The 20,740-nt window shown below is 38.4% G+C and overlaps 1 protein-coding gene and 1 long non-coding RNA gene across 3 annotated transcripts in view; one reads left to right on the forward strand and one right to left on the reverse strand.

Annotated features, from left to right (window-relative positions):
* Window positions 1–20,740, forward strand: part of LOC122553572 (5'-3' exonuclease PLD3-like) — a 72,767-nt gene that overhangs the window by 3,484 nt on the left and 48,543 nt on the right. The window contains exon 2 of one of the 2 annotated variants that reach the window (XM_043697588.1): window positions 17,585–17,616. The exons of the other annotated variant lie outside the window; for it this stretch is intronic. The gene's annotated coding sequence lies outside the window, so the exon portion shown is untranslated. The remainder of the gene's footprint in view (window positions 1–17,584; window positions 17,617–20,740) is intronic. 2 annotated transcript variants of the gene reach the window in all.
* LOC122553573 overlaps window positions 814–20,740 on the reverse strand; it is a 70,515-nt gene continuing 50,588 nt past the window's right edge. The window contains exons 3-4 of the long non-coding RNA XR_006312764.1: window positions 3,837–3,940; window positions 814–1,283 (exon numbers count right to left, since the gene is read on the reverse strand). This is a non-coding gene — a long non-coding RNA (uncharacterized LOC122553573). The remainder of the gene's footprint in view (window positions 1,284–3,836; window positions 3,941–20,740) is intronic.

Raw genomic sequence — 20,740 nt, forward strand, 5'->3', positions numbered from 1 at the left:
TGCACTTCTGGATAATGATTTCATTCTGTGAATCATCCACTTGATGAGACTGATCTGAAGTAATGTAGTGAGAACATCAGCTGTTTCATGCCCCATCTGGCACACGCATCTCTGAAAAGGCTGCCTGTATTCTCCAACCAATTGTGTGAAATGATTTCTAAAGGTGTACTGAACAGACTAAAAATGGCACTTGAGTATATCTGCCATGTCCATGGCTGAAGTGTTTCTTATCTGTCTGATAATTAGAAGTTTGAAGAAATAATCAGTGATTAAGATGGCATTGTCTCTTTATGCACAATAAACAGAACAATGGTGATTTTAGACCCAGGAACTGATAGAATCTCATGAGGGTATGGGGCTATCTATGTTATTGTGACTGGCAGCTCTGACATGCCTCACAAATCCTCACTAACCTTTCAATTTTACCATTAATCCCTGGCCAATAGACTGAATCAGATGCCAGTCATTTCATCTGTTCGATGCCCATATGTTGTTGGTGTAATTGTGACAATATGTCATGGCAGAGAGCTTCATGCACAAGTACTTGTTTTCCTGTGAAGCTAATGCCTCTTTAAGATACCAAGCTCACCTCTGTAAGGCCACAAGAATCTGAAGATATCTGGCACATCTTTTTTTAACCAAGTCAAGCTATTATGATGATAATTTCCTTTGGCTGCTTCTAATAGAGGTTCAGCATCTTTATGCTGACCAAAATATAACAGATTAATTCTGAGCATATTTTCCTCCTGGATTTGTGGATCCAGTGGATCCAGTCATATTCCTATGCTTTTATCAGAAATCATCGTAGTCGAAGTGGTTCACTTGTTAGTAGTTTGCTGCAAATAATTTCCAATTGTCTGTGAATGATTTCTGCAGGGAATTGCTTACAGTACTATCTGAATTGGTTACTATCCAGATGCAGGAGTTTATGACAGTGAGTGAGGCATTAAAAAGAGACCAGAGGCAGGAGGAGACTCAGACTTTAGAATTGTTCAACAGGTTTGAAGTTCTTTCAACTTGTTGTCTGGATGAGATAGAGGGCTCCAGGGTAATGCGCTAACTGATCATGGAAGCTATTGTACAGGAAACCATTCAAGTGGTACTGAAAAAGAATATATTAAAGCAGTATAGTCAGTGGGATTGACACCATTTTCTGTAACAATTAGTGAGAATCCAGGCAGCGGTGTTGTTTGTCTGGCACCAAGGTTTGGGACATCTGCTCAAGACTGGGAAGAAGTTTTCAATGAGAGAAGGAGGATTCAGTTGTCATGGTCCATTAATATCTGCATCAGAGGTACACCAAAAATAAGGTTAGCATTGTCAGTATGTGGAACTAGGTGCCAAATTCAAAACCAGAACCTGAAAGGTCATAAACTTGGCATTATTACGTAAACTACATGCAAATTGGCATTGGGCAAATCAAATTAGAGAGGTGTATGTATGGATCAAAGACTGCTATGGGAGGAATAGGTTCTGTACTTTGGGGCATAGACAGTACTACTTGGAAAAGTGGAATCTGTACCAATACAATGGTCCCAACCTGAACTGGGTGGGGCTGGTCTTCCAGCCAACTGCATAAATTGGAAGAATGTTGTTAAACCTGACAGATTTCAGAAAACATTTACAAGAATGTCTTTGGAACTGGAAGGTTTGAGTTATACTGAGAGTTTGAATAAGCTGGCGCTTTTTTCCCTGAAGCATCAGAGGCTGAGGGGTGACCTTTTAGAGGTTTATTGCATCATGAGAGCCATGGATAGGGTGAATAGTTAAGTCTTTTTCTAAAACTAGAGGACATCAGTTTAAGGTGAAAGGGGAAATAGTTATAAAGGGCCTGAAGGGTAACTGTCACACAGAGGGTGGTGCTTGTATAGAACTAACTGCCAGAGGAAGTGGCGGAAACAGGTACAATTACAACATTTCAAAGGCATCTGGATGGATATATGCGATGGAAGGGTTTAGAGGGATATGGACGAAATGCTGGCAAATGAAACGAGGTCAGATTGGGATATCTGATTGGTGCAGATGAGTCTGTCTGCTTCCGTGTGGTATGGTTCTATGACTCTATGCTCTGGAATTGACTATACTAGACCTGCCACTGTGCAACAAGATTACTTAATGATCTCATGGTGAAAGTGCCTGGAGATGGCAGCGAGCCTAATATGATTGAATTTTACATTCAGGTTGTGGGTGAGAGGAGTGAGTGCAAGACATCTTTTTAACTTTAAGTAAGGGGAATTTTGTGGGCATGAAAGCAGAGTTGGCTAAAGTGCATTGGCAGCTTAGGTTAAAGGATTGGTCAATGGAGATGCAATGGCAGCCTTTTAAGGAGATATTTCACAAAACACGGAATAGTTTTGTTTTGATTAGGATGGAATATGGGCATGGCTGGCTGGGCTAGCATTTATTACTTGGCTCTAATTGCCCTAACTGAGTTGTTTGGTAGGCCATTTCAGGGGGCAGTTAAAAGTCAACAACACTGTTGTTGATCAGGAGTTACAGGCAGATCAGACCAGGTAAGGATGGTAGAATTTCTTCCCTAAACAACATTACTGAGCAAGTTGAATTTTTACGACCAACAATTATGTCGTGGCCATTAGCTAGCTTTTAATTCTAGAATTTATTGAATTCACATTTCACCATTGGTGGGGTGATGGGATTCAAATCCACGTCCGCAGAACATTAATCTGGGGGATGCTCTGGATTCTACTCCAGGGATATTCTAATGAGAAAGAAAAATTCAAAAGAATGGACACACAATCAGTGACTAACGAGGATGATTAAATATTGTATCAAACTTAAAGAAAAAGCCTATAACTGTGCAAAGACAAGTGACACAAGTCAGAAAATTGGACAGAATGCAAAAAAAAGGTTTTTAAAAAATGACTAAAAAACTCAAATGAAGAGAAAAATTAGAATATGAAAGAAAACTAACCAGAAATTTATAAACACATAGTAAGTGTTACTGTAAATATTTTTTTTTAAAGTTGGCAATTATACAGGGTCTTGGTGAGGCCACATCTAGAATATTGTGTACAGTTTTGGTCTCCTTTTCTGAGGAAGGATACTCTTGCTCTTAAGGGAGTGCAGCCAAGGTTTACCAGGCTGATTCCGGGAATGGCGGGACTACATATGAGGAGAGATTGACTAGGTTAGGATTGTTTTACCTGGAGTTCAGATGAGTGACGGGGGATCTCGTAGAGACCTATAAAATTATAAGATGCATGTTTCCAATGGTGAGTGCATCCAGAACCAGGGGTCACACTCTGATGATTCAGGGTGGACCATTTAGGATGGAGATGAGGAGACATTTCTTCACCCAAAGAATGGTGAGCCTGTGGAATTCATTGCCACAGGAAGTTGTTGTTGCCAAAACATTGAAGGTATTCAAGGCGCAGCTAAATATAGCATTTGGGGCAAATGGAACCAAAGGTTATGGGGAGAAAGCAGGATTAGGCTATTGAGTTGGACAATCAGCTATAATACTGATGAGTGGTGGAGCAGGCTCAAAGGGCCAAATGCCCTTCTCCTGCTCCCATCTTCTATGTTTACCTCATTTGAATTTCTCAGTATATACCTTGTCCATTATAAATGTAAAATATATTTTGATACCTCATCAAATAATTTACAATTGTTGATATGATTTACATTCTCAATTCTTTTTAATCAATCATTGTCACTCCTCTTGAAACTTTTGCATCTAGATCTATATTATTTTTCAAAATATTGGACTCTGCCATTGAGTTATACAGAGCAATATGATTCTGAATGTAAGCATGCAACTATGCTTACTTAGCTTTAGTGGCTGAAATTGGCAATAGGCTGCCCAATATTCCTACCTTTCCAGTGATCCCTGATGAGCGCATGTTAGCCAGATATGCCCCATTCCTCCATTACGTAAAATATGGAAGGACTGCTGTTAACCATTGGAGCTTCACGGTAGCTTTCCAAAGCAAAGCAGAGAAAATGATGTGGGAGTGGAAGATTAGGATGGGAGGTAAAGGAGAAAAATACTATCACTGTTTGATATAAAATTACAGTGCTATCCAAGATATATAAAAACCTATTCTAGTACTGTTCTACTGATCAAAGCAAAATGCCTTTATTAAAAAATCTTAACTTCTAAGTGTGTTATGTTACGGTTCTGTTAGTTGAATGGTTTCTATTTGAATTTTTGTTTCTTACTATGAGTATTGACTTCAATATAACAAGTTAGATTATTAATAACAAAACTAACATTAATTTGCATGAAAAGAAGAGAGTTTCTCCTATTTCTAACTCCCAGCCCTGATAAGCACTAAACATCAATTTCAATTCCTCTTTTGCACAGTTTTTTTATTGGTGATTTGTGATACAAACTATTCAGTAGTTTAGAGTGGCTGTGTTTTGGATTGTAAAAACATAGATTTTTATTTGAATTTCTTTCTGTTTTTTTCAGCCTGTTTAAATCGGATGCATATTTAAAACATATCCATTGCTGAACTAAACACTTCGCAAATTCACATAAATAGATGAATGAGATGACCAGTTGACATTCAGAATTATTTTCTTTTCTTTGATTTTTTTCAAGAAACAAAGTGCAATAGTTCTATGTAGGGTGGGTCTGAATATATATAAGAATGTGATGAGAACAAAAGGTCCAAAGGAAAAATGATAAGAAATTTTCCTCCATACCCAACACAAAGTAACAGCTCTGTACCATTGACAAGATGCAGTAATTTATCAAAGTTCCTTCCTATACTTCCAAACATCCAATCTTCTTCTTAGAAAGATAGGGGCAGCAGCTGATTGGGATTACTGTTATGGACCAGACCAAATCCCCTTCAAATATATCGAGGCGATAGTCTAGATCTTTATTTAAAGACAAGTGTAAGGTACTGTGTTCCAAATATAATTTGATTGTTCATGCTACTCAGCTTGAAGCAAAACACACTTTATTCTTATACTCAGTTAAAATACAAACAAAAGGAAGAAGAATTGGTATAGCTTTATCTCTTATTGGAAAACTTAACACAAGAATAAATCATTTAACTATTAAACAGCCATTGTTCCAATGAAGTAACATCCCATAAACACACTCTTGGCAAAGGCAGATTCAGTAAAATAGATTGTCTCACGTGCAATGTTTCTCCAGTCCAGAGAAAAGATGATCAAGAGAAAATTCTGGCAGAGAGAGAGAGCACTCCAGCTTTTTGCTTCAGCCAAGGGAAATGTATCAGAGTTTCCACAGTTTACTTCAAACCCCCAACAACTGCAGAAAGCTAAATTAAAACTCTGGTTCTGTGGGAGCCTGACTCCACCCATTCATGCTGCTTCAATTATTCTAACTTTAAAAAAAAACCCAGAGCCTCACAAGCTGCTTACTTTATTGGCTTAGAAGAGACAACTCTGAACCATTGTCTCAAAGCCCTCTTCAAAAAATACAAGGACAAAATACACTTCTTAAAACCACACTGACCCCCCCCCCCCCAAAAAAAGAAATCAATGTATAAAAATGGTTCATTTTAAAAATTCTTTAGTCTTGAACTATTAGTACAATACAATACATATATATTACATTGACTCTAAGCATGCACACATTCAATATTACAGTCCATTTTAGTCCATTCCTTCTGCCACTGAACATCTTTGTCTTTCCTCATCAAAGTCGTGACAATATTTCAGCAATTACCTTCTCTTATCCTGCCACATGTATTACTTTCAAATTAAATGGCTGTAACAATAAACTCCAACGAAACAGTCTCATAATTTTATCTATAAACCTTTCCAACAATATTAAGGGGTCAGGTGCAATCACCTGACGGAGTAGCACTCTGAAAGCTAGTGCTTCAAAATAAACCTATTGGACTATAACTTGGTGTTGTGTGATTTTTAAAAATAACCAGATCATCTATGTGTGCCACACAATTGGGTAATTCTGAAATGAATTGGTTAGTCTTTAAAATGTGGATGGTACATTTTACATACTAAGTGCTTTAACTTGAAATTAGTAAATTCTATTTGGTGTCACAAAAGCCAAAATTTCCTTTGCTCTCTCAGATAAAAGTATCTGCCAGTAATCTTTAAGCTAGTCCAGCTTTGAAACATAAGTTTCTTGTCCCACCTTCTCAATTAATCTTTCAGCCATAGAATAGGATATAAATCAGATTTTATAATTGCATTGACTTTGCAGTAGTCAATACCTACATATTGGGTATCATCTGGTTTTGGCACCATCATTATGGGTAAATTCCATTGACCACAACTCACTTTGATTGAATTATATTTGAGCATGCTTTCAATTTTTTTTTTATACATCTGCCAATTTTAAAGGGTTAAGTGTATAAGGATGTTGCTTAATTGGAACAGAATTTCCTGTATCTACATCATGTGTAATCATGTTAGTACTTCCTAGCTTATTCCCACATATCTCTCCACGTGATTGTAATAACTCTTTCAGGTCATTTCAATTTTCCTCTGGAATTTATCAATAATTTATCCCAATTTTTGAGAAACTCCTCCTTACCCAATTTAATTTGAAAATGATCAAATTCAAATTTATCTGGATTTGCTTATTCACTCCGAGTGGTAACAAATACCAAATTGTCCTTTGCTTTCCTTCCTGATCAAAATACCATTTGACCGTACTCACATGACACGGTCTGTGAGTTTTCTTTCTATCTGGCATTCTAATCAAATAATTCACCTCACTCAATTTCCTTTCAATTTGATAAGGCTCACTAAACCTTGCTTTTAAAGGTTCATCTACCTTTGGTAGTAACATTAACACTTTATCTCCTCTACTGAAACAACAAATTTTTCATTTCTTTTCTGCTTCTTGTTTCAACATGTACTTTCAAATGCTGTCTAGCCAACTCACCCATTCTATTTAACCTTTCTCTGAAACAAAATCCCAAATATATGGTCATCAAACTCTGACTTACCAATATTTCCTGAATTAATTTAAGTCACCCTCTCATCTCATTCCGAAAACTAATTCAAATGGACTGAATTTAGCTGAATCACTGGGTGCATCCTAATTTCAAAAATTACATATGGAATTCATCTATCCCAATCTTCTGGATAGTCTTGACCATAAACCCCCAGCGTGGTCTTTAAAATTTGAGGCATCCTTCTAATGTTCCTTGCAATTCTGAATGGTACGCTGTTGATTTTAATTGTTTTATTCCTAAGTAATCTATAACTTACTTGAATAATTTTGATGCAGAATTTGACCCTTGATCTGATTGTATCTCTCTAGGTAGTCTATATCAAGTATAAAATATTTCTTCTAACTTCCTTTTAGCTGTAATATTGCATAATGGAATAACATCTGGAAAGCATGTAATGCATCCATTATGGAGTTTTGAGAAGATTTGTAGCTCAGGTTGAGGTTCTGGATGTAAGTTCCCTCGCTGAGCTAGAAGGTTCGTGTCAGACATTTCATCACCATACTAGGTAATATCATCAGAGAGCCTCCAATGAAGCACTGGTGGTATTGCCCGCTTTTTATTTATGTGTAAATAATGGTTAACAAATATTGATTTCCACTTTTTGTTTTAGGGAAGGGTCCTATACAATCAATTAATACTCTTATAAAAGGTTTCTCAAATGCTGGAAAAGGTATTAATGGCGTTGGTTTTATTCTGCCTGTTTATTACTTCCTATTACCTGACATATGTGACCTGTCCACGAAAACTCAACCACATCTCAATGTAGTCCATGGCAGTAAAAATGTTTTTGTAGTTTGCTTTGAGTTTTCCTTACTCCCAAATGACCTTTTACTGGTACATTGATTTAATTTGATTTAATTTATTATTGTCACATGTACTGAGATACAGTGTGAAGTATTGCTTTGCATGCTAATCAGACAACACATACCTTACTTAAGTACATAAGGGTAAATGAACATAATGCAGAATATAGTGTTACAGCTACTGAAAAGGTGCAGAGAAATATATAAGTGATCCAGTCATAAATCTGATAACAGCAGGGAAGAAACTGCTCTTGAATCTATGGGACAATTTAACATGACCAATCTACACTGTGCAGTTTGTGGAAGGAAACCAAAGCACACAGGCAGACACTGGGAGAACATGTAAACTCCATATAGACAGTCACCCAAGGCTGGAATTGAAGTCAGGTTCTTGATGCTGTGAGGCAGCAGTGCTACCCACTGAGCCACCATGCCACCTGTTCATAAAATAGATGTTGTTCATAACATTCTTGGTGGGGGGAGGTAATATTGAAGCCCATATCATCCAGTCCTGTTGTAAATCATGTGCCATTTTCGAGTATTAGCCAAGGCAGTTTATTTCAGCTTATTCCCTTTTATGTTGATGGTAGTAGTACTTCAGTTCTAATGTAGAGTCACCAGACTCGGAATGTTAACACTGCTTCCTCCCCACAGATGCTGCCAGACCTGCTGAATTCTAGCAATAATTTTGGTTTTTGTTGGTAGTTTAGTAACACTTCTTAATCAGTTTTAAACAACATAAACTAAAATAATCAAATTACCAAAACTATTTAAAAGAATTGGTGATAATGTCATTTACACCTTCAACTCATGTTGATGTTGAATGCATTGTTATAGAATGTTTCATCAGCTATATGAATAATTGGACATTGATGCCATGGTTTCTCACTACAGTGTGACACTGCCTTTATTGATGAGCTTGCGTTAATGAACATTTTTCATTAGTGAATGGTTTCCTTTTATGTTGAAGACTAAAATCTGAGTGTATGAAGGTGGACAATACACTACTGGTGCTACAGTTGGTTATCTGAAGTTGTTTTGGAAAAACTGGATGAAGCATCACCTCGTATACATTCATCATTTCATTTACAGCATGGCAGGAAATATGGATGATTGCAAAATGAATCCCAATGTGTACAAGTGATTTGTGATGTGATATAACATATCCTGATTTTATATTGATGCTGAAGTAACCATTAAACTACCAATATTTTCATCCTTAGTGTACAGATTTAGCCTTTGTCAAAATAATTTTAAATATACTATCCCTCACACCAGGCATAGAAGTCAGACCTCTGCAAACCCGAGAAGTGAGCTCCTATACTTGAGCAGTAGCTAGTTCTCTAAAATTCTTAGTTGAAATATGACTTGGTTATGAAGTTCTTCTAAAAAGGTTTATGATCATTTTCTTTGTGTGGTCAAGCCAAAAAATGTAATGTAAAAACAACTCGCGGTACCATTTTTTTGCTAATAGATTGAAGGTTACACTAAAAGTGAAAAGCTTCATGTGCAACTTTTAAATGAGGGAAAAGAAAGCATTTTATAAAACAGTTGTAAAAGTTATCCAAGGACTATTCCCATGCTTTAGGGCCTTGCAAGGATAATTACAAAGTGTTTACAAGAACAATGCACAGTAGGATCCTTATCTCAGCTCTTGTATTGAGCATTCTGATGGAAGTGAAAATGGAGTAAAGTAACATTTATATCAGCTACCTTATTGAATAAATCATAAAACAAAATTAAAAACTTAAAGAATTGAATTCAAAAATGGCATCAAGTTCATACTTCCACAGTGTTTATGAAAATATAATGGTCATTAGCTGCACTGCTCTTTCTGTTTTCAGTTGACTGTGATAATTCAGTGTGGCCTCAGCATGTCCTACAGTTTATTACATACAATGAAGCAATATTAGAGGTGTAGCCATTGATGGAATCATAACAGCAGTTCAATAAGCTGGTTGACCACACCTGTTCGACTGACAAGTTAGATACAAACTGTAAATACTGGCATTGTCAGCAATGCCCATGTCTCATGATAAAATATATAAGTTTTGTTAATATTTGTTTTTTGTTTGTAAAGTCTGTGCTTTTTGAAACAAGTTGAGACTCTACAGTTCATGCATTTTGCTCATTGATGTGGATGTACCTGCCTGTCTTGTTGAAGTATGCAAGTTATTAAGTCACAACAAACTTCAGTATAAAAGTAAGCATTGCTGAAAAGATGCATAGATTCAAAGCATTTCACCTTGCAGTTATCAAGTCTGCAAAGCAAGAAAATCAATTTAAAAAGGGTTAGTTAGACTTGGTTGGTATGAAGGTGTAATGGGGCTTATTAACAGTTAAATGAAATTCAAAGCAGGCATGTTAACTCAGGTGAGAGCATTGCCATTGAAATGCAGGTGTTTTCATTGGCTTTTCCTCACTGAAATAAAGGCATTGTTTGAGCGTGTTTTTTTCTCTATTGGAAGGAGAAGGCGTCTCAATTTGAGCAAAGGTGAAACGAGCCATTTTTAAAAATTCATTCACTGGATGTGGGCAGGCATGAATTACTTATCCCTAGTTGTCCTTGGGAAAGTGGTGGTGAGCTACCTTCTCAAACCGCTGCAGTCCATTTGCTGTAGGTAGATCCCATAATGCTGTTACAGAGGGGGTTCCCATAATTTGACAGACTGACACTGAAGGAACAGCAAGATATTTCCCAGTCAGAATCATGAGTGGGTTTTGTTGGGAACATGTAAGATGATGGTGTTCCCATGTATCTGCTACCCTTCGAGATGGAAGTGGTTATGGGTTTGGAAGGTGATGGCAGATGGAGTATAATGTGGATAAATATAGAGTTATTCAATTTGCTAGCAAAACTAGGAGGATAGATAATTGTTTGGCCGTAAATTGAGTGGGAAATGCTTAATGAGATCTGGATGTCCTTGTGCACCAGTCATTGAAAGTAAGTGTGCACGTGCAGTAGGCAGTAAAGAAGGCAAACTACAGGCTGGCCTTCATAGCCATCGGATTTAAATACAGGTACAAGGGTGATCTCATTATCTGAGGAAGGATGTTTTTGTTATAGAGGGAGTGCAGTGAAGGTTTACCAAGTTGATTCCTGGGCTGGCAGGACTGACAACTGAGGAGAGATTGAATTGGTTAGGATTGAATTCACCGGAGTTTAGAAGAATGAGGGGGGATCTCATAGAGGTGTATAAAATTCTAACAGGGCTAGACCGGTTAGATGAATGAAGGATGTTCGCATTGTTGGGGGAACCCAAACCAGGGATCATAGTTTAATGATAAGGGGGAAACCTATTAGGACTCAGATGAGGAGACATTACTTCACCCAGAGAGTGGTGAGCCTTTGGGAGTGATTCAGGCCAAAGCATTGTGCTTTCAAGAAGGAGGTAGATTTAGTCTTGGGGCTAAAGGAATCAAGGAATAATGGGAGGAGGATGAGATGAGGGTTTTGAGCTTGATCAATCATGAGATTGGTGAGAAGGGAAAAATTTTAAAGGGACCTTAGGGGCAACTTGTTCACACAAAGGGTGGTGCGAGTATGGAATGAGCTGCCAGAGGGGAGATAGAGAACACTTCAGAGAACATCTCTGGGCCACACGAACCCAACAACCCCACTGCCGACTACTTCAATTCTCCCTCCCACTCCACCAAGGACACGCAAGTCCTGGGCTCCTCTACTGCCAAATCAAACCATCCAATGACGGGAGGAAGAATGCCTCATCTTCTGTCTTGGTACCCTCCAACAATATGGCATCAACAGTGACTTCACTAGTTTCCAAATCAACAATCCTCCCACCTCATCCCAAATCCAACCTCCCAGCTCCGCACTGCCCTCTTGACCTGCCGTACCTGTCCATCATCATTCCCTCCTATCCACTTCACCTTTCCGCACCACCCCCTCATTCACATTCCTAATGAAGGGCTTATGCCCTCCTTCTCCTTCTCCTCGGATGCTGCCAGACCTGCTGTGCTTTTCCAGCACCATACTTTTTGACTCTAACTCTCCAGAATCTGCAGTCCTCACTTTCTGTCAGAGGAAATGGTAGAGGCTGGCACAATTACAACATTTAAAAGGCATCTAAATGGGTATATGAATAGGAAGGGTTTAGAGTCATATGGGCCAAGTGCTGGCAAATGGGACTAGATTAGGTTGGGATATCTTGTCAGCATGGCTGAGTTGGACCGAAGGGTCTGTTTCTGTGTTGTACGTCTCTATGACTCTATGACTCCATTGGTATCATCTAATGTGCTACCCTCAACATCTTCTTTCGATAGCCCACCAATAGTATAGTTTGATAAGCTTCTGCCAATGTTTCATCTGCCTGAATAAGTAATGGTCTCTATTTCCTCATCAAGACTTAATTTTTAAGATAATAACATTCTGACATACACTCAGATGTTTCTTCTGTGTGTGCTTTTTGCTATAGCTACTTTACTTTGTTCATTTTTTTGTTAAAATTTAACTAACCTCACTGAACGAAAAATATCCACTTTGTCCTCAACCTGTTCTTGTTTTGTTCTCAACTATTTCACCAATAAAATTTCTGACTATTGAACTTCAACCTCTGTACCTTTATTCTTTCATTTCTCCTCCTGCTTCAACTAGTGGCTTTGTCACCACACAGTCAGAAAAAATCCCAGCATTTACTTCTTGTAACATCTCATTTGCCTGAATTCCCACGGGCTTTTCAACCACAGTAGGCATCACTCCCTCCTTTGATTCAGTTATATCATTCTCAAGGATAAGCTGTATCTCCAGGACAGAGAATTTCTCTATGACTTCTCCCACTACCTCACCACTTTTCACCAGACTCTCCAACCTCACTTTATACAATGGAACAGTACTCTTTAACCATGAACTCCACATATTACCTCCTTTCCTGGCAATACTCCTTCCAAAGTATATGCCTCCTCATTTCTCACCATCAAAAATTGACTTGCTCCTCGATCACTTAAAATTTTAATTTCTTTACCTTTTCCTCCTAGTGCACATGAATAAACGTTACCCACACAGATAAATTCTTTTTTATTAATCAATCCTGACCAGGCTGTACATTTGTTTGCAGCATTTTAGCTTCCAGCAGGATCTCTTTTACCTCTTTAAAAAACCCTACTGCTTATCCTGTTTTTCCACATCTGCTTTCCCACTGCTTTTCTTCAGCCACCATCACTGCGACTTTATGTATCTTACTTTATTACAGTGAAAACACCTGAGATTTTTACTTCTCTTCCCCTCTTATGGGTTACCTTTTTAAACTGTGGGTAAACTGACTTTATTATTGTGGGCGCCACGGTGGCACAGTGGTTAGCACTGCTGCCTCACAGCGCCAGAGACCTGGGTTCAATTCCCGCTTCAGGCGACTGACTGTGTGGAGTTTGCACGTTCTCCCCGTGTCTGCGTGGGTTTCCTCTGGGTGTTCCGGTTTCCTCCCACAGTCCAAAGATGTGCAGGTTAGGTGAATTGGCCATGCGAAATTGCCTGTAGTGTTAGGTAAGGGGTAAATGTCTGGGTATGGGTGGGTTGCGCTTCGGTGGGGCGGTGTGGACTTGTTGGGCCGAAGGGCCTGTTTCCACACTGTAAGTAATCTAATCTAATTATCTTCAATAAGCTCTCCTTTTCCTTTACTATCTGAGGATTTCCCTTTTCCCCAATTTCTATACCTCACAGATTGAAATTAAGTGGAGTCGCAGGTAGATAGGATAGTGAAGAAGGCATTTGGTATGCTTTCCTTTATTGGTCAGAGTATTGAGTACAGGAGTTGGGACATCACGTTGCGACTGTACAGGACATTGGTTAGGCCACTGCTGGAATATTGCGTGCAATTCTGGTCTCCTTCCTATCGGAAAGATGTTGTGCAGCTTGAAAGGGTTCAGAAAAGATTTACAAGGCTGTTGTCTGGGTTGGAGGATTTGAGCTGAGGATTTGGAGGGAGAGGCTGAACAGGCTGGGGATGTTTTCCCTGGAGTGTCGGAGGCTGAGGGATGACCTTATAGAGGTTTACAAAATTATGAGGGGCATGGATAGGGTAAATAGACAACATTTTTTCCCCTAGGCTGGGGGAGTCCAGAACTAGAGGTTATAGGTTTAGGGTGAGAGGGGGAAGATATAAAAGAGACCTAAGAGGCAATGTCTTCACGCAGAGGGTGGTACATGTATAGAATGAGCTGCCAGAGGAAGTGGTGGAGGCTGATACAATTGCAACACTTAAGAGGCAATTGGATGGGTATATGAATAGGAAGGGTTTGGAGGGCTGTGGATCCAGTGCTGGCAGGTGGGACTAGATTGGGTTGGGATACCTGATCGGCATAGATGGGTTGGACCGAAGGGTCTGTTTCCATGCTGTACATCTCTATGACTCTATGATGCTGGAGGCCAAACTTTAATTTACGAGCTAACTCATAATCATTTGCCATTTCTGCTGCTAATCTCGTGTTTAACTCTTTGTTCTTCTACACGAGTTCTGACTATTTCAGGAAGTGAAATTTAGAACTCCTCCAAAATAACACGCTCTCTAAAAGTGTCATATGTCTGATCTATTTTCAATCCTCTTAGACACCTATCAAAGGTACTTTGTTTGATCCTTTCAAACTCTGTATACATTTGATCAAGTTCCCTCCTTAGATTCCTGAAATATTGTCTTTTGGCATTAGTTCATATGCACTTAAGATGGCTTTTTTCACCTCAGCATATTCCCCAAATACCTTCTCTGATATTGACTCAAATACCTCACTAGATCTATATGCCAACTTTGTTGAGTCCACAATGTCATTGGTCACTGGCCATTTCATTTGTTTAGCTACTTTCTCAAATAAAATGAAAAAGGCTTCTACATTCTTCTTGTCAAACTTTAGCAATGCTTGGACATATTTAAACAGATCCCTACCAGGCTTTTGGTGATGATAGGTTTGCTTTTCATCTCTGTTCTCATCAGTACTCTTACCTACCACCTTCGCTATTATATGTCGATTTCCTCTTTCATTGTCAACTTATGAAGTTCAAAAACTCTCAATTTCTCCCTCTCTTCTATATGTTTCTCCTTTTTTTTATCTGCTAGGGCCATCCTTTCTTTCGAAAAGCCCTATGTTAAATGCATGTTTTCTTTTAAATATCTTGCTAAAAAGTACTATTCCTCTCTAAAATCTATGTTCTGTTTGGCTGACATATTCATTGCCTTATTTAGAGTATATGATTTTAAACATTATATTGCAAGGAATAGTTTTGTCATATTTCATCTATTAACTTTTCCCTTCATAAAATATGGGACTTGCTGAGACTCAGCTGCTGAATCAGAGCCTCCTAATCAGAGATTGTTGGTTGGATAATAAAGTTAATTGGATAATACCTAATTACATTTTATGAAGCTCAATCAGTGGCAAAGCCTTTTAAAAATTAATCCATAGTGCTGTTTCAAAATAAAAATCTCATTCTAACTCTATAATCCCTCAAGTGTGCTGACATTACAACATTGGTCCAATGACAATACTTTGTAAGGAACAGACCACAGCATAGCTGAACAGCTGGATCAGGAAATGGAAACAGCAATTTCTAACAGATGTAAACAAAGTCTGTTAAAATAATGGTTAGGATCTTGTAGTTGGATGAAATGTGTTCTCTTGTGAATCCATTTTGTGCTTTAACTATGCTGTTCGTAATGGATTGGAATGAAGGCTAAGTTTATCCTTAAGGTACGACATTTACAAGATCTTTATCCTTTATGTACTTTATGCCTCAAACAATCTTAGGGATTACAGTCCAGTTATTAGTCTTCCATATAAAGATCTGTTTTCTGATAATTTTTCCTACAAGTTTCCTTGTACTCTTGAATCCATGTCCATTTGGGTTTGTTAAAGGATGGGTCCACCTCTGCTTTCTCTGGTCCATTAAGAATCAGTGAACTGTATAAAGAAGTTTTTATTTTGAATGTCCCAGTTTATCTCTAAATATTTCATTTTATTGTTAGAATCCTTTCAGCATGTAATTCAGATCAGGCATTTCTTATTCTCAGTGTAACAGTTTGGAGCTCTATTTGCTACTTTGGTGTCTTGAAGGCACTGACTCATTCTGAGACACTGTTCCAGAACCATTAGATTTCTAAGTCTCTGTCCTCCACAAGCAGTACAAGTTTTGCTGTTTGCATGTCTGTTCTATTTCCATCTCTACATTCTCATGGAGAGGTTCAGAATTTATAGGAATTCTCACATTTGCAACGAAGAATCACAGACTTCATTTCCATCCCAAAGTTTTGCTTTGAAAGTACATGTTACAAGGTAGGCAGATTTTATTTCTTAGAACTTTAAGTCCACCTTTAGTTTTAAAGACAACACGTACTGCATGGGTTTGCTTGGGAGAAGTGAAGGTCTAAGACCACTTAAGAAAATGGATCTGTAAAACAGAAAGTGAGTGGGAGAATGGGACTAATATCTACAAGAGAGCTGAAAGGCTTTGGAGTCGATGGTCAGAGACTTGAGAGGAGAAAGAGAGGCAGTCAGACAGATTCAGAGAGGGGAAGAAGTAGTCACCAAGTGACGCTGGGAACATTGTTGTCAGGCAGTTGTGTTTTTTGTTAAATCTTATTTATGTTTCTACATTTGCGATGTAGATTGAAGCAGAGGATTCCTGTTGCTGAAAGGGAGTTAAATAAAATATCAAGTTGGTTCATGTTTCTACTTAAAAACAAGCAGAAAATTTGACCTAAAGTCAAAAAATATTTAGTACCTATTATGTATCAAATGAAAAATAACATTGGCACTGCATGTTCTGCAGTGCTGCAGACAAGAAGGCCACATGTCACAACATCCTTTATTTTAGTTCCAAAGTTGCTATTTCAAGATTACCAGTAAAGTATTTTCTCCCTATTTTCTACTGAAATATTTAATCAATTTCACCAAGTTGCATACAATTTTAAGCCCTTATTGGCTATTTCTCCAAAATGGTGATTGTCCCTAATGTTTACAAATGCAAGGTCACCACTATATATAGCAAGTCAGTTGGCAATACTTTCGTCATTATCTATGATTTGGAGGAGCTGGTGTTAGACTGGGATGAACAAAGTTAAAAATCATACAACACCAAGAAAGAATAGCTGGTCAAGAAACATGTGATAAATATGTGTTTAAAAAAACAGACAACACCAGGTTATAACCCAACAGGTTTATTTGGAATCTTGAGCTTTTGAACCTCTGCTTTTTCAACACCTGATGAAGAAGCAGCACTTCGAAAGCTAGTGATTCCAAAGAAACCTGTTGGGCTATAACCTGGTGTTGTCTGTTTTTTTAAACACATATTTATCACATGTTTCTTGACCAGCTATTCTTTCTTCTTGGAGTGAAATGGGCCATTTTGGATTCAATGTTCTTTCTAAAGACATTTGCTTAAAGAGATGACAATTATTATGGATTCATAGACATTGAGCATCTCATTTACAATGATCAAATAACGGCTTATTTGATGAAGTATTAAGGGAAAATAGAGAAATTTGAATTGTATCTGAAATAAAGACCCAGGAGGAGAAAGTTGACAAAAAGAACATGATAGGAAAAGTAAAAGGTATGTTTTCATTTTCACTGTTGTTAATCCCTTCAGCCTGCAAGAAAATCAACACAATGTGTCAAATCTCTGCATTGATTTAGTACATAGTATTCATATCCAAACCCTAGTAATGCTTTAACCTAATTTTCATATGCAATTCAGTTGCTCTATACCCTTGGTATCTTAGACCAGAGATTATCTTGGTCATCTGCAATGCTATCGAGTATACTACAAGACTAAAAACATTCTATGCTGTCAGACCAAGTGGTTCAGGTTAAAGTTAACATCAAGCTAATTCACAATGAATATGTTTACAGAAAGAAACACAAGTGGGAACCAATACCTAACTGTAAGTAACCAATATTTTATTTACACATTATTTAAGCTGAGCAGAAAACAAAAGAAAATAAAATCATAGAATTCCTATAGTATGGAGCCATTGATTATACACCGACCCATTCAGACCCACTTGCCCAATCTATTCCTGTAACCCTGCATTTCCCATGGTATTAGAATGTATGAAGCTAGATAAATCTCCTGGTCCTGACCAGATATATCTAAGAACACTGCAAGAGGCTGGAGAAGACATTGTGGGGACCCTGGCTGATATTTTTGCATCACATTAGCCACAAGTGAGGTCCCGAAAGACTGGAGGATAGTGAATGATATGCCATTATTCAAAAAGGGCTCCAAAGAAAAGCCTGGGAACTATAGACCAATAAGCTTAACATCTATGGTAGTTACTTGAGAAGATTCTGAGGGATAAGATTTGGAAAGGCATGGTTTCATTAGGAGTAGCCAGGCATGGCTTTGTGAGTGGGAGATCATGCCTCACAAATTTGTTAGCGATCTTTGATGAATTGACCAGGGAGGTTGATGAGGGCAGTGCGGTAGATGTAGTCTATGTAGATTTCAATAAGGCCTTTGCTAAGGTTCCACATGGTAGACTGCTCTGGAAGGTCAGATAGCATGGAATCCAGGGCAAGCTGGCAAATTGGATACAAAATTAGCTCGAGGATAAGAAGCAGAAGGTAACAGTAGAAGGATGCTTGTCGGACTGGAGGCCTGTGACTAGTGGAGTGCCTCAAGGGTCGGTGCTGCACTCATTATTGTTTGTTATCTATATCAATGATTTGGATGAGAATGAACAAGGTATGATTAGTAAGTTTGCAGATGACACTAAAATAGGCATTATTGTGAACAGTGAGGAAGGATCTCAGGACCTTGATAAGCTGAAGAAGTCTGCCAAGAAATGGCAAATGGAGTTTAATATAGGTAAGTGTGAGGTCTTGCATTTTGAAAAGTCAAATCAAGGTAGGAGTTTCATAGTGAATGGTAGGTCCTTAAGGAGTGTAGTGGAACAGAGAGATATTGGAGTTTAGGTTCACTGTTCTCTGACAGTGGAGTTACAGGTAGACAGGGCAGTGAAGAAGGCTTTTGGCACAGTAGCCTTTATCAGTCAGGGATTGAGTATAGAAGTTGGGAAGTTATGTTGCAGTTATGCAGGATGTTGGTGAGGCTGCATTTGGAGTATTATGTTCAGTTTTGGTCACCTTCTTAGTGGAAAGACGTTACTAAACTGGAAAGAGTGCAGAAGAAATCTACAAGGATGTTGCTTGGACTCAATGGTCGGCATTATAGGGAGAGGTTGGACATTTTTCTTTTGAACATAGGAGACTGAGGGGGGACCGTATAGAGGTGTACAAGATCATGAGAAGCAATGATAGGGTGAATGCATTCAGTTTTTTTCCCAGGGTTAGAGGACTAGAGGTCATCAGTTTAAAGTTAGAGAGGAAAGAATAAAAGGGAATCGGAAGGGCAACTTTCATACACAGAGGTGTATATGGAATGAGCTGCCAGCGGAAGTGGTTGAGGTGGGTACATTAATAACATTTAAAAGGCATTTGGACAAATACATGGATAGGAAAGGATCAGAAGGATATGAGCCAAGTGCAGGGAAATGGGGTTAGTATGGACGGACATTTTGGTCAGCATTGACCAGTTTGGGCCAAAGGGCCTGTCTCCGTGCTGTAGGATTTTATGGGTTCTATAACCCACCTAGCTCACACATCCATGGACATGGTTGGCAATTTAGCTTGGCCAATCCACCTAACCTACACATCTTTGGACTATGGGAGGAAATGGAGCACCTGGAGGAAACCCATGCATTCCTGGGGAGAATGTGCAAATTCCACACGGACAGTCCCCCAGTGCTGAAAACAAACCCCATTACTGTGAAGCAGCAGTGCTAACCACTGAGTTACCATGCCACCTAAAACCTTAACAGATCTCTTATAATCTTATCACAAAGTTTTAAATGGGTACATGGATGGTGTAGCAGATCTCTTTTCACTGTTGCACTAAACAATATATATTGCAACTGATAATACCATGAAAACTCATCTCAGTAATTCGAAACATAGAATTCAACATAAAGACAATCAAAGAAACTCTTTCTGCTAGAAAGGCCAATGGGTAATTCAATTCTATTGCTTACTATTATAAATGATGAAGCTGCATTGTAACAGCAATCTTTCAGCCATTCTCATGATTTCATGTTTTTTGCTACCTGATAGATAGGATGTAGCCATATTATATCACAATCCCAACAAAACATTTCAATACTTTCTTGGCTAAGAATAGTTTTGTTGATGGTTGGTGCACAGCTACATTGACCTTTTGGGACTTGTATCAAGTCCAGCCAGAATGGTGAGATCTCTCTCTATCACTGTAAGCAAATCTGTGGGTTGAATTTTGCAGCCTTGACATATTTTCTACTGTGAAGAAGGGCTTATGCCCGAAACGTCGATTCTCCTGTTCCTTGGATGCTGCCTGACCTGCTGCGCTTTTCCAGCAACACATTTTCAGCTCTGATCTCCAGCATCTGCAGCCCTCACTTTCTCCTCAAATATTTTCTACTGTGATTTTCTCTGGCTCTTCCACTTGGATTTCTAGCCACTTCAGGCTATCTCAGTCAATTTGGTGACCATTTTTGACAGCCCGGTTCTTAAGTTCCTAGACCGGCTGCTACCTATCATGCTTACTAAATTATCATTTTATTTTCTATTGAAATTTAATGCAATCCACTTCACTAAATAATCGTTGATAGCTTCCTTAGTTCATTCCATAAATCCTTTACAGACTATCCATAGCATTTTAAAAAAATTAACTACATGTTACATAATGAACAGCAAAAAAATTGCGGGGCTCCAGTGAAAGGGTGGCAGAGTTTTACAGACTCAAAGGGCAAAATGCCTTCATCTATGCTATGAGTCTAAAAACTTTGTTGATGCTTCCTATCCGCAAAATCTTATTTTATGTTCACACATTTTCATGATAACTTTGTCAGCTTTTTCTTTATAAATATCTGTGTCTGCATTCATAATGGCAAGTTTTTTTTTGAACTTATCAATGTGTAATTGCAACTTAGCATCAGTGGTGGCACTGTTGCATCTCAGGTTTGTACCTCAGCT

Source organism: Chiloscyllium plagiosum, chromosome 10 (assembly GCF_004010195.1).
Source record: "Chiloscyllium plagiosum isolate BGI_BamShark_2017 chromosome 10, ASM401019v2, whole genome shotgun sequence".
NCBI lineage: Eukaryota > Metazoa > Chordata > Chondrichthyes > Orectolobiformes > Hemiscylliidae > Chiloscyllium > Chiloscyllium plagiosum.